Raw genomic sequence first — 14,091 nt, 5'->3', positions numbered from 1 at the left:
ATATTAAAAAACATTTTGTTTTTAAATGGCCATCCAAAATATGGAGCATTTTATTTAGAACCAAAATCAATGCACATTATGTGTTAATAATTTCTAGAAATTGCTGCAAACACAGCCAAACGTGCTGATTAATCTTATTCAAATATGTTCACAGCACGGAGTTTTTGGAACTATTGAGAGCTCCATGAACTACATGACCGTGTGGCACGAGATCAAAGCATGTCACAACTCCTTCTCAGCGGTTCTGGTACAGCGATATTACTCTGCAATATGCATGTATGTCCTACACGTTTGTGTCTGTCATTTTGTTGGATGTCATTTTACACAATTGTAGCTATTCACATTCAAAACACGGGTGCTTTGATCATTGTCTGTGTGTGCAAATCGGCATATTCAGCTTCTCACATCATAGCTGCCAGTTCAAATTTCAACTTACAAATACGAATATTATAATGACAAGCGTGCACGTTCAAATCAACAAGCTCTCAAGTGTTGCCTCTGTTTTACCTTCATACAGTATTCTCTGTAAGCTGGCAAGTGCAAACATTTAATGTTCGATTGCAGCTCAAAATTAAGCTTATTTTGTTCATTTTAAAGCAAACTGGATTTTTCAGCTTATTTAATGGCAAATAACTAATGCAAATTGGATTACCACAAATGATCTGTGCTGAATTGGTCTGGTCTGGTTCTGTTCATCATTGATTGGATGAGAACCGTTCAATATTACTGGCTATGGAAATCAATGGGTGTGACTCATTATACTATAAGCAAAGCGCCGTAAGTGACGCGCGCTCTGCGCAACCAAAACGGCGTTTTTTACGGCGTTAAATGGCAAAATGAACGGCGTAAAAAAGCGGCGCTTTTTTTGCACATTAAAACGCCGTAAAATACGGCGTCATTGACGTATTTTCGCGCGTTTTTACGGCGTTTATAGTCACAACAGCGTATTTTGCGGCGCCAATGCTGTTTAAAACGCCGTATTTAACGGCGTTTTGTATGTAAACGCGTTTCATCTATAGCGTAATTCTGACCCTTTTGGCTTGCCATAGATGCGCGCTGCTTCTGCTCTGCTTACGTGCTGCGCACGCGCTGCTTACGTCCTGCGTACGCATGCAGTGTGAAACCGGCGTAAGGCTTATTTTAGGTTTCAGACATTTAAATACACATAAGTACTAGCAAAACCATACATTTATAGTTTGTAAAATACACACTGATGTCTATGGAAGCGGCAATAATGATCCTACAAATATATTCTGACAACATATTTTATTGATATCATATACAGATTATGTAGGTAACTATAAAGTTCACTCTCTTCTTCTCCCAGCTCACCAGAGACTTACTTTAATGTCTTTCAGGAGGAGAGGATGAATTTGCGTGTTATAAATCCCACAGCTCGGATTCAGCGCGAACAAACATGGCGGCGCCCATCACCCGGTAGGCCTATAGATCAACTAACGCGGTCATTATAAAACTGTTTGAACTTTTAAATGCATTTACTTGCACATACGTTGCTAGTTCCAAAACGTCATTTTAGACCTAGTAACGACGCTCGGGCTGTTAATAGCAAAATAATGCCGTTAATAATGAAGTTTAGACAGACCGACAGACAAGCAGACAGACGGAAAGAGTGAGGGAGAGAAACTAAGTGTATGACTTTACCTCTCTCACGTCTGTGTCTCTCAAGGGTGACTGGCAGCATCGTCTCTACTAACAGTTCAACCATAAGTTCATTTTCTTCAAGACCACGCCGTTGTTACCTCGTGTGTGAGAGCTGTCATGTCGTTTTTAAGTTGTTAATCGTCAGAGCAGCGCTAACAACATTAGCGTGAATGCTAACGCAAGTGCAAACTGTAACCTTATGTGTGTGCGTCTGTGAGGTGAGTGAGACGTTAATAAAACACAATCTAATAGGTAGAACAATTAATTTCATTGTTAGTTTCCGGTCTGAGCTGTATACCCTCTAGCCACAACCGTGAGAGAGGGCGAGAGAAATAGAGTTTGTGCTTTCCGTACATAATAAAACGTAATATTGTGGAAAAAACATGGAAATAATCTGTCGTTTTTATCGTGATGTTTACTGTATTTAGTTTGGCCAGTGTCATTGTGGGTTTTAGTTATTTTGCTGTTTTGGGCTGTAAGGACCTTTGAAATAACTGAAATGTGTGGCGAAGTGATATAGACATGCACTGTGGTCTAATATGATGCACACCTCTAGAACGTTCGTCAGCCAATCAGATTCAAGCATTCAACGGCCCTGCCTGTAGTATAAAATATTTTAAACTCACGTGTGAAAAGGTTAAATAAGCAGAATTATTAATTGATTTTGCATACCTACAATAATTTAACTTAATAAAATCAACGTTTTATTATATATATTTGTTTTTATACAGTTAAAGTTCATTTCAGTTTTATTTTATTTTCCATTATTATTTTTGTTTTTTATAGATTTTTATTTTATGCTTTTAAATATTTAAAGTTCCTTTCAGTTATTATTATTATTATTATTATTATTATTATTATTAATTAAATAAGCAGAAAATTGTTGCATTTTGCATATCTACAAACATTGTACCTAATAATAATTGTATTTCCTGATATTATTCTTTTCAAGCTTTATTTTATTTATTATTATTATTATTATTATTATTAAATAATCAGAATTCTTGGCTTTTGCATACCCACAATAATTTAACTTCATAAAAAATAACTTTTTTATTGTATTTTTATTACATTTGATTCTTGGATATGGGCATAATTCTTGGATTTTGCATACCAGCAATAATTCAACTTAATAATAACTTTTTTTATTATATATTTTTTTTATTTTATTTATTATATTTTATTTCCTGACTATTGTTATTATTATTATTATTATTATTATTATTATTATTATTATTATTATTATAAAGCAGCATTATTCTTGGATTTAACGTACATACAATAATTTACTTTAATAATATTAACTTTTTATTATATATATTTTTATTATGTTTTTGGTCATATTTTACATTTTTACATTACAATAATTTTAATTTAGGGACCAATTTTTAGTATTAACTAACTTTTAAGTTCTAATTTGCTGCTTATTAGTAGTTAGTAAAGTAGTTGTTAAGTATAGGTATGGAGTGAGATTAAGGGATATAATGCTTTATTAATGGTTTAGTTTGCATGACCACATTTTATAAGTACTAATAAACAGCCAATATGTTAGTTATATGCAAGAGAAATTGGTCCCTAAACTAAAGTGTTACGTAGCTTTACACAAAATCAACTTGGCTCAAAAATGTAAGAGAATACATTACCTTTCAATCCGAATAAGCATGATGTTTTTGCTGTTGTCTGTTCTGTATACAGCCTCTTATCACATCTGCTCCAGGTGAACAGAGGCCCTGAATTTTGGCCCTGAACTTGCCTGAATGGTACAACGAGCACCTGCGCAGTTTATGACGGATTATGCAGGGAAGGTAGCTGCCTGCGTGTCAACGACAGCAGTTTTGATTAAGTGTTAAATGATGAAGTGTCCATACCGGCGTGAGAGAGACAGGTTACCTGTCATCCCCCACCCACCCCACCACCCCTCCTTTCTCTCTTCCTGTCGCCCCTAACAGTCATTTGCTCTACCCCTCTTCCTCAGCAGCGCTGGCAGAAGGCCCCTCTGACAAGCTGATTCATGTTCTCTCTGGCACAGGCCTCTCAAAACAATTTAAGAATGAAATATTGTCTTCTCCCTCTCTAATGTATGACACTTCCACTTCTGCTCCCCGCTGCCTCTTCCATCTCATCTGACCTGTAGGGTTTGTTCAGACTGAAGGGTCCTGTGAGGTGACCTGAGGCCCGGAGGAGCATTTGTGTAAGCTATTAAAAGTGAAGTGAGACACAGAGGGAGCTGAACCAGAACCTCTGACCTCACATCTGGGACATTGGGGAATCTCTCCTGATATCTACTTTCATAACTCACCAAACCACTGACAAGCACTGTTTCTTAGCAAAGTTTGTTTGTACAGTAAGCAAGAATAGCTTTTAAATGGAAATACTTTACTTGCACTTAATCAAAAGCTTCTTTTAGGTTTTTCCTAGAAAAATAATTCATACAAATGACATTTTGAATTTTTGGCATTAAGACACTGAAAATGTACCACTAGTTAAGTTATCGACAACTTTGTGGTCATAAATGTTATCAAGAAATCATTTTGCTCATCTATGGGTTAAGCTGCAATTAATCGCTTGATTCGGATGTTATTAAAGTCTCAGAGGGTCTAATCTAGCCTGTCGTATATTTCTTGAATATCTCACATTCTGATAAACCAGTTCAATCACACAAAGTACTGTGAAATAAGTTTTAAAAAATCATCAAAAAGATCCTTTTTAGCCCTATGTTACAGAAATGCATCTTGACATAAATAATGCAAATGGTCATTTCTATAGCAGTGCCATGATCTAATTCATTATATAGCATGGTCTCTTTCTTTTCATTCTGCCTATTGTATCATTTTCTGTCATTTCATTTTGTTCAAAGCATATAAAATTATTTTGCAGATGTGTCTTCTTGGTAAATGGGAGATCAAAGTCTGATAGCTTTTTATATTATGTAGGCACACAACTCACGTGTCTTGATATATTTCATGTTGGATGTGCGTTTTTGTATGTATTTGATGCTGTATTTCTTTATTTCTCCATTTCCTATCCTTATTTCTATTACACTCACTCTGAGAACTGAGCTTCTCTTCATTCATTTAAAAAGAAAAACAGTATGAAATGAGAAAATTGTGATGACTTCTTGCTCACCCCAATAATACAAGGCCTCAGGCCTAGGAACTGTGGTGTGAACACATCTCAAATCTGTAGATTGCATTACCATCAAAGAATGCAGTGACCTTTGCTACAAAGTTTAAAACTCAGTTTATTCTCTGTGCTATTACAGCCATCCTGTCTCTGCCCTTACAAAATGGAGCGTCATTTCACAATACGCTGAGGACCATTTCAGATTTGTTTGTTCAGAAATCCTTTGAAGACACAGAGGCCTCACGCTCAAGGTTAAAACCAATATAAAGAGCAGTTGTTGCATGATGAGCAATATACCTCTGACAGGGTCTGGAACTAACAGGACTAGATCATGACTACAGCCCCCAGGAGGAGCTGCAGGTCTCGGGGGTAGAGCTGAAAAATCAAGCCCCGGAGTCATGGTGAGTGAGCTGGACTCTTTGAAGCTGGATTAGCTCAGGTGAATCAAAGGCAAATGTGCCTCACTTTCACCCACTTGAGCTCTAGTCGCTGGTAATTCGTCTTCCTATTTTTTGACATTTGGCACCCCAAAAGTTTTGGGTCAGGAGGGAGAGATTCAGACAGTTTTCTGTGCAGATGTCTGAGTGTGTGTGTTAAAGTGTAGAGGAGAAATGCCCTTTCAATGTTTGTGTCACATAATTCTGTTCTCTCTGCTCTAACTCATCACACTACAGTGACTTTCTTCATTTTTAGGGGGTAAAAATATTGTAAATTATAGACCTTTTTGAACTTTAGTTCCTTTTTTTGTAAAATGTTGTAACGCAATGCTTTTAGCCATGTAAACATAGTCAAGACAATCTGCTGAAGTTCAAACTGAGCATTAGAAAAGGGATTTAAGGTTGGTGCCAGACGGGCTCGTCTGAGTATTTCAGAAACTGCTGATCTTCTGGGAGTTTCAGACAAAACCATCTCTAGGGTATACAGAGAATAGTCAGAAAGAGAGAAAATATCCAGTGAGTGGCAGTTCTGTAAGCAAAAATGCCTTGTTGATGCCAGAGGTCAGAGAAGAATGGCCAGACCAGTTCAAGCTGATTGAAAGGAAACGGTAACTTAGTCACAACCAAAGTATGCAGAAGGGCAAACAACACATCAAACCTTGGAGATGGGCTACAGCATCAGAAGACCACACCGGGTACGAAAACTGAGGTTACAGTTTGCACTGGCTCACCAAAATTGGACAGTACAAGAACTGGTTTAATGATTTCTGCTGCACCATTTAAATGTTACAGTGAGGGGGAAAAAATGTTTGACCCCGTGCTGATATTATACGTTTATATGTTATCTCAGTTTGTTACCTGTATAAAAGACACCTTTCCACAGAAGCAATCAATCACTTAGCTTCCAAACTCTCCACCATGGCCAAGACCAAAGAGCTGTCCAAGGACAAGATTATAAACTTACAGAAGGCTGGAATGGGCTACAAGACCATCGCCAAGCAGCTTGGTGAGAAGGTGACAACGGTTGGTGTGATAATTTGCAAATGGAAAAAACAGAAAATAACAGCCAATCTCCCTTGGTCTGGGGCCTTCATGCAAGATCTCACCTCATGGAATTTCAAACACCATGAGAACGGTGAGAAATCAGACCAGAACTACAAGGGAGGACTTTGTCAATTATCTCAAGGCAGCTGGGACCATAGTCACCAAGAAAACAATTGGTAACACACTACGCTGTGAAGGACTGAAATCCTGCAGCACCCGCAAGGTCCCCTGCTCAAGAAAGCACGTGTACAGGCCTGTCTGAAGTCTGCCAAAGAATATCTGAATGATTCAGAGGAGAACTGGGTGAAAGTGTTGTGGTCAGATGAGACACAAATCGAGCTCTTTGGTCAATCAACTCGACGTGTTTGGAGGAGGAGGAATGCTGCCTATGTGCCCAAGAACACCATCCCCACCTCCTTCCCTCAGCCAGGTCATTGAACAATGGGTCGTAGATGGATATTCCAGCAATTCCAGGCAAGAAAGGAGTGGCTCAAGAAGAAGGTCCTGGAGTGGCCTAACCAGTCTCCAGACCTTAATTCCATAGAAAATCTGTAGCGGGAGCTGAAGGTTTGAGTTGCCAAATGTCAGCCTCAAAACCTCAATGACTTGGAGAGGATCTGCAAAGATTTTTTTTTTTTTTTTTTTTGTTATTCTGTCTCTCACTGTTTAAAATTATAGACTGATAATTTCTTTGTCAGTGGGCAAACATACAAAATCAGCAGGGGATCAAATTATTTTTTCCCTCACTGTAGAGTCCAAATTTGGCGTAAACAAAATGAAAGCATGTGATATATGCAGCCATTGTATATGCGTTAGCCCAACGCAGAAATGTATTGATAAATCACTACCGTTTGTACACCGTATTGCTCTATTCTTTTCCATAACCTTAAGCAATAACAACAATGAACATTCACTATTCTCATTGACACATTTCTAGACAATTGCGAGCGAGCAGATATTGCTATTAGCCAGTTATCCAGAGACCTAAAAGCTGTGCGGACACACACAAATAAATATGTATTTTGCATGCTACAGAGTACATGAGAGCAACAATTTTTAAAGGATTACTCCATTCCCATGTAATCCAAGATATTTATGTCTTTCTTTTCTCAGTTGCCAAGAAAACATTCCAGGATTCTTCTCCATATAGTGGTCTTCAATGGTGCATAATGGATTTAAGGTTAAAAATGCAGCTTCAAAGGGCTCTAAGGAATAAGGGTCTTATCTAGCAAAACGATCTGTCATTTTTTTTTTTTTTTTATTAATATGTATACACTTTTTAACCACAAATGCTTTGTCTAGCTCTGCGATGCGCATATGTACTCTTTGCACTCCGGTTCAAGACAGTTAGGGTATGTCGGGTGACGTCAACATGAAACAGCTTGGGATCTGTTCTAAAAATGACATTTAAATGAATTGGAGTTTTCATTCACTTAGAGCTGTTTTACACACTGCATGAAAGGTAATTTTCAAAAATCCATAATAGGGGCACTTTAAACGCCACAGCCTACCTGAATACTGTTGCTGACCATGTCCATGCTTTATCAGTCATCCAGTAGGATAATGTGCCTGTCACAAAGCTCAGAACATCTCAAACTGGTGGTTTCTTGAACATTGCAAGTTCACAATACTCAAATGGTTTCCACAGTCACCAGATCTCAATCCAATAGAGCACCTTTGGGATGTAGTGGAGCGGGAGATTCACATCATGGATGTGCAGCCAAGAAATGTGCAGCAGCTACATGATGTTATTATGTCAATATAGACCAACATCTCTGGGGAAATGTTTCCAGCATCTTGGTGAATCTGTGTCATTAAGAATCAAGGGATGGTTCGCACAAAAAAGAAAATTCTGTCTCTAATTGAGTCATGGTACTCTTCTGAACCCGTGTTGAAGACTGACACGGAAGTCTTCAAGAGTAAACAATTAATGTAGCAGTAGTATGCAGCAACAGACAGAGTCCTTGAAAATGAAGCGTATGTTTTTACAATCCTTTGCTGTGCAGTTCATTGTGATTGTGAGAAAACACCAAAACAGAGAGAATCCACCCACTTAGTTCTGATTGACTGTGAATGGCTGTGATTTGAATCACACAGCATTTTTGGTTTTAGTGTGGATCTAAAAATTGCTGGAATCACGTCACATTCTGCATATTAAGACATATATTTTCATACATTAAAAACTAAATTTAAAGTAACAGAATGTTTGCTAAATCTTAACAGAAAGTCAACATGTACATTCATTTAAAAAACAACAAATCATATGTATGACAGCTTGAGAACCACCAACCACTAGCATGCGAATTATCAATAATTTTGGATGCAAGCATGTTCTGTTTCAGCACACATCAACATAATCGCAACTTCAGGGCATGTTCTGTTTAACAGTGCTTTGCGTTTGAATGCAATTAGAATCTGGACCCCCGGGGTCTGACAGTCACTTGATAATGCATTTTGGTGTTGAGCATGACATTTTTCATGCACATGTTAAAAGCATCTTAGATGTTCACAAAGTGTGATGGACGGGTAATGGAATGAAAAGGTGCAATGGTTCTTCATCGTTCTCGTTATCCAGCGTAGGTTGTGTTCTCACCTCCAGTTGAAGGTGGTGAATTTTCATTAGATGAGATCACAGATGAAGAGGCTCTCATACGCATAGTTCATTTACACAGGCATCAGACATTAGTCTCTAATGGAGTCCTGTGGTGTCAGGCAGTATGCACACCCACAGACTGACACACATGTATATGCACACGCAGTAAGCCTTCTAAACAGCATGAACATTTTAAGTTATACGCCGTACAATTTAAACTCTCCCTCTTGCAGAGTTTTTGAACATTTCTAATATGCCAATTATAATACTGAGGGCCTAATATATACAAATACCTTTAACTCAGTCTAAGGGTGTATTCGCATTAGGAAAGTGCTAGTTTACTTGCTTTGGTCCAGACCAAATTAAATGTTGATTGTTTTTGTTTGGTGCAATTGCTGTATTCACACCTGCCCAAAAGATCCACATAAGGGGGAAAACGAACTTAAGTTCAATTCAATTGAACCAAACAAGATAGGTGTGAATACACACTAAGTAACGCATTTCAGCACCTAGGACAGCTCCTCTCATAGAAACACTGCATGAGTATTTCAAGCTGAATGCTTGATTAAATGTTTCATCTTTCTCACTTTGTAGATATATCTAATAAAACAGTAGTTTAATTCCAAGTTTATGTCATACAAATTTTTTTTTTTTGGCCTCTGTCATGTAATAAAACATAAAAAGGGTAACTGTGACATTTTATTTCACAATTTTGAATTTTCCTAAATTCTTTATATATTACCTCACAATTGTGAGTTTATATCTTAGCAATTCTAACAAGAAAAAAAGTCTAAACTCAGAATTGCAAAGGAAAAAAAGTTGCATTCCATGGCAGAAGCACACTACCAGAGATGCACCAAGCACTACATTGATTTGTTCAAGTACCATGAGCTGCGAAGTTGTTTACAGCTCTTTTTGTAGAATTGAGACAGAATGAGTATCAGATGAATCCATTTTCTTGGCTTCTGTTTACATTATGGTTTTGCGTAATGGCAAAGCAATTATAATGTGTAATTACTCAACAATAGTTTCCTGTATTGTGAAACTTTGCTCGGCCATTACCTTTTTACTGAACCATTCAGAATTGGTTTGATTTTCAATTTCAGATTGATTGCATTTTTCACACAGCAAATTGTACTCTGTCATTATCCTAATAATGGCTAATTGCGTTTTAAATATGCGATAGATTATAAATTCATATAATGAGGTCTGGCAGTTCATTTGCGCCATAAATCTTTGTCAAGGTAATTTGTGTTTGTAATAATACGTGAGCTCGTGGTCTACCAAATTAATTAAAATCGATTGGGCCAAAAACATAAATCAAACTAATATATTTTCTAATTACAGGTTGTCACCTTTTGTGTTTCAGGTAGCTATTTGTCAAGTGGTTGTTAAAGTGGTGCGTGTACGTGTTTGTGTGCACTCGAATACTCAACGGGCTTTGAAAATTAATCAAAGGTAGCGATGGTCCCGCTCCGTGCAGGCCGATTAGTGTTTTGAGTGTGTGTCTGGGGCGAGCGTGCAAGCAAACAGGTACGCTGTGCACTTGGTGAGCAAATGGATAATGACTATAAATTGATTTCCTACTGTTAATTGGTCAAATATCTAACACAGCCGAGATGCACTTCCTCTAAAGATTGCGAGATCACTCATCCATTTACACTTCGGGTTGCTCCACTGACCTGCCGTAATGTACAGGATGTGCGTTCATCTGAGAGCACTAGGACTCTGCTTGCTCCACCTAATCTGATTTGTGTAGCAGGATTGATTACAATGTAATGTCTGTTTCTCTGGGTTAATGTATTAATGTAGCCAGCTCTTTGACTGCCTCAGTGCCAGACAGACACTAGGGTATCGATTTATGCCTTTTCTTGTCTAATTACTAGGGCGGAGAGCTGTACGACAGGCTGTTGGGAAACCTTACCGAACTGCACTCAGCCAAGCTCGAAAATTACATCCATAAATGCAACTCTTTTCACTCAATTGTTTTCAGTGCACAAGCCGTGATGGCTTTGCAATAATGAGGTTAGGGGTTTTAGCAACACTGGGAGAAATTAAGAGCGCTTTGTCTTCGGTACGTTTGCACCTCTAATTGAGCTGTGGAGACAGTAGTATGAAGGTTGTAGTATTATGCAACAAAGGCTCTAACATCATTACTGCATTTCCTTCCATGACAATGCAAAACGGATGTGTTTCATTTTCATTCTTTACCTTCTTTTGCCCTCGTACGGCGTAATGGCAGGAGACGGTGTTCGAGCGAGGTTTCAAATGAAGAGCTTATGTTTAGCAGGCGGAAGCCGAGGTAGCAGAGATAATATTTCCCAATATTGATCTCTCATGCTCTCATTCCAAACTGAGGAAACGGACCTGAGGGATCAGAACACAAAGTTAACACAGTCATTAAATGACAGCGAGATCGCATAGGTCAAGCTTGAGTATGTGTGTGTTCGTTCCTCCGCTCAGACTGGCTTGTATCACGGCTGATAATCCTCCATAAAGTACCTATCCAAACTTCAGATTGCCCTTCACATCTGAAGGCTTCTGTTCTGTTCAGCAACTGTGTAGAAGAAAAAGTAACATAAGAGAGAACAAGTAAGCGGAAATGGAGAGAGAGGACTGAAAAAGAGAGAAACTAGAAAGAGAGAGAGACCAGAGATGAAGTCCCTGTCTGCAGTGCCATCTAGTGGCCATATAAATATTCAAAACTAGGATCTTGTGCACCATAGAGCAGCTCTTTCTTTCTTCCTTGCTAGTCCTCTTGTTTTCCTTACTTCAGCTGCATTGTTGTGCAACTTCTACTCATTTTCTACCCAATTTCCCCAATGCCACTCTGAGGACGGATGGGACAAATCGCAACAGACATGAAAGCCTCCCTTTCTGCCATCCCTGGCCTTCTCCTCTGCAGGATTCCTCTGATTTCATCATCTACATGTTTCCACAAACCCTCCTGCGTTCGGATTATGCCTCTTCCCATCGGGGGACACCCGGGAACCGAGAACATGGGTTGGGAGATAAAGGAGGAAATAGAGCGAGAACAGACAGGGAGAGGCATGATTGCCATGGGAACAACAGGAAAAAACAGACGGTGGCATGGTGAGGAGGTGATAGTGTCCGATGGCCTCTTGGTTCTCCTCAGATGCTGATAGACCCCGGAGCCGGTGGCAAGACGCATGATGCGTGTCCCCTGGCACCGGCTCACGGTGGCCCTCTCTCGCTTTCTCCTTGGCAGCACCCTGAATCCTCCAGGATTAATCACACCCTGGTTGCATGGCATCTGTCGCCCCCAGCTTGGCCAACTGCACAGCATGACATGATTAAACGTCCCCAGGCATGGAGCTCGCGCGGCAGAGAGCGACTCTCCAGCCCAACCAGCCTCAGATCGCTCACTCAGGGCAGGGTAGGAGATACAGAGCTGCGTAAGTCTTCGCACCTAGAGAACTTAAAAAGGAATGAAGCAAGGACAGAGATCATATCGGCAGACTGCATCATGTGTTTGAACACCATACTGTTTTTTTTCTTTTCTCTCTTGGTGGCTTTTTTCTTTTAATATCTAGACTTTGCTCTTTGCTTTTCCTTTCTTGTCTTTGTCTTCTTTAATTAAATCATACAGTGGAATGCAAGACACATATTTTTACCGTAATACTTTTGATTTAGACCTTCAGCTGCTGTCAGTGCAGCCAAATAAAGAGGCATACCATATTTGTGCTCTTTTATGGCTGTCTTTTAGTCTTCGCGTGCACTTCAAAAAGCATATCAAAGCCGACCAGCAGGCCAAGGTTATTTGACTCCATCTCGCCTGACCCTCACTCCGACCTTGGAATGAAAAGAACATTTGAAGAAACAACTTCCATAGTTCAAATATCTAAATGATGTAATTATTTTGAATGCAACACTGAAATGGCTTCAATAAACTCTAAGTTTCATCTCTAAACTTTTTTCCATAGAAGCACAATGGCTGGAAGCACTGTGCCACCAAGAGGAAATGCTCCTTCATTCTCCTGCTTATGGGTGCAGAACCAGAGCACACATTAATAATTCAGCAAGTTTAAGTTCAGTTAAAATATGCATTCTAATTGGGCCTAAGTGTATGCACTCGACACTAAGTAGGTCTGCTGCCATTTTCTCTACCCTGACACATTTGATAAACTTGATCCAGTTTTATCATGTGGAAAAATATATCTTCACTATACTGGTGAAAAAAAAAAACTGGCATAAACAATCTCCAGTGATGTCTGTTTAATGACACGTTTAAGTTGTGCATGATGCCAGAGGAGAAACATTTAATCCATGTCTCTAAGATTGTTTATGAGTAATCCAGAGGCACCTATGCATATTTTCCTGCTGTTAGGCTTCCAGGCAGCAAGAACTACCTCATTAATTGCATGTCATTTTTTTACTGGTATGTTTCAATTGACTGAATGGACTGTAAAGTTGGATTGTGGGCTCATTTATTCTTGAGTAAAAACCTAGCTGGCCAAACCATAGCTGGATGTCTTATTGTAAGTAGAAGCCAACGGCTGTAGTACTGTAAATATATACACTACTATTAAGACATTTATATTAAAATGTAATTTATTCCTGTGAAGCTAAATTTTTCAGAAGCCGTTATTCCAGCCTTTTTAGTGTAACATGATCCTTCAGAAATCATTGTAATATGGTAATTTGAAGATTAAGTAAGATTTCTTATTATTTTCATTATTGAAAACAGTTATTCTGCTTATTTTTGCTATTTACAGATACATTTATTTAAGGATTCATCCAAGTAAAAAGTCAAAAGAATAGCATTTTTGAATGTCTGACTTTTTACTGTTTTGATGAATTTAATGCTGGTTCTATATATAGTGTATATATAGAATTTTATATAGTTAATAGATTTATTGTGTTCGAATTGATTTGTATGTACACCCAGTTACTCTAAGATCTTGCTAAGAAATACTCTCAGGCAAAAGTATATCTTTAGAGAGCATATAAGACTACACTTGCAGAAAATTGTAAATGACTATACAGAAGAGTATGTGTGAAATATAAGAAATATGGTCCTTATATGGAGATGGTTTGTTGTGCTAATTATTGAAAGGAAAGTTCATCCCCCCAAAAATTGCCATTATTCATCATCATGTCGTTTCAAAACCGTAAGACCTACGTTCATCTTCGGAACACAAATTAAGATATTTTTGATGAAATCCTAGAGTTTTCTGACCCTACATACACAGCAATGGACCTACCACATTC

The sequence above is a fragment of the Garra rufa genome, chromosome 16 (assembly GCF_049309525.1).
Source record: "Garra rufa chromosome 16, GarRuf1.0, whole genome shotgun sequence".
NCBI classification, from domain to species: Eukaryota; Metazoa; Chordata; class Actinopteri; order Cypriniformes; family Cyprinidae; genus Garra; species Garra rufa.
Note: the sequence above shows the minus strand (reverse complement) of the source record.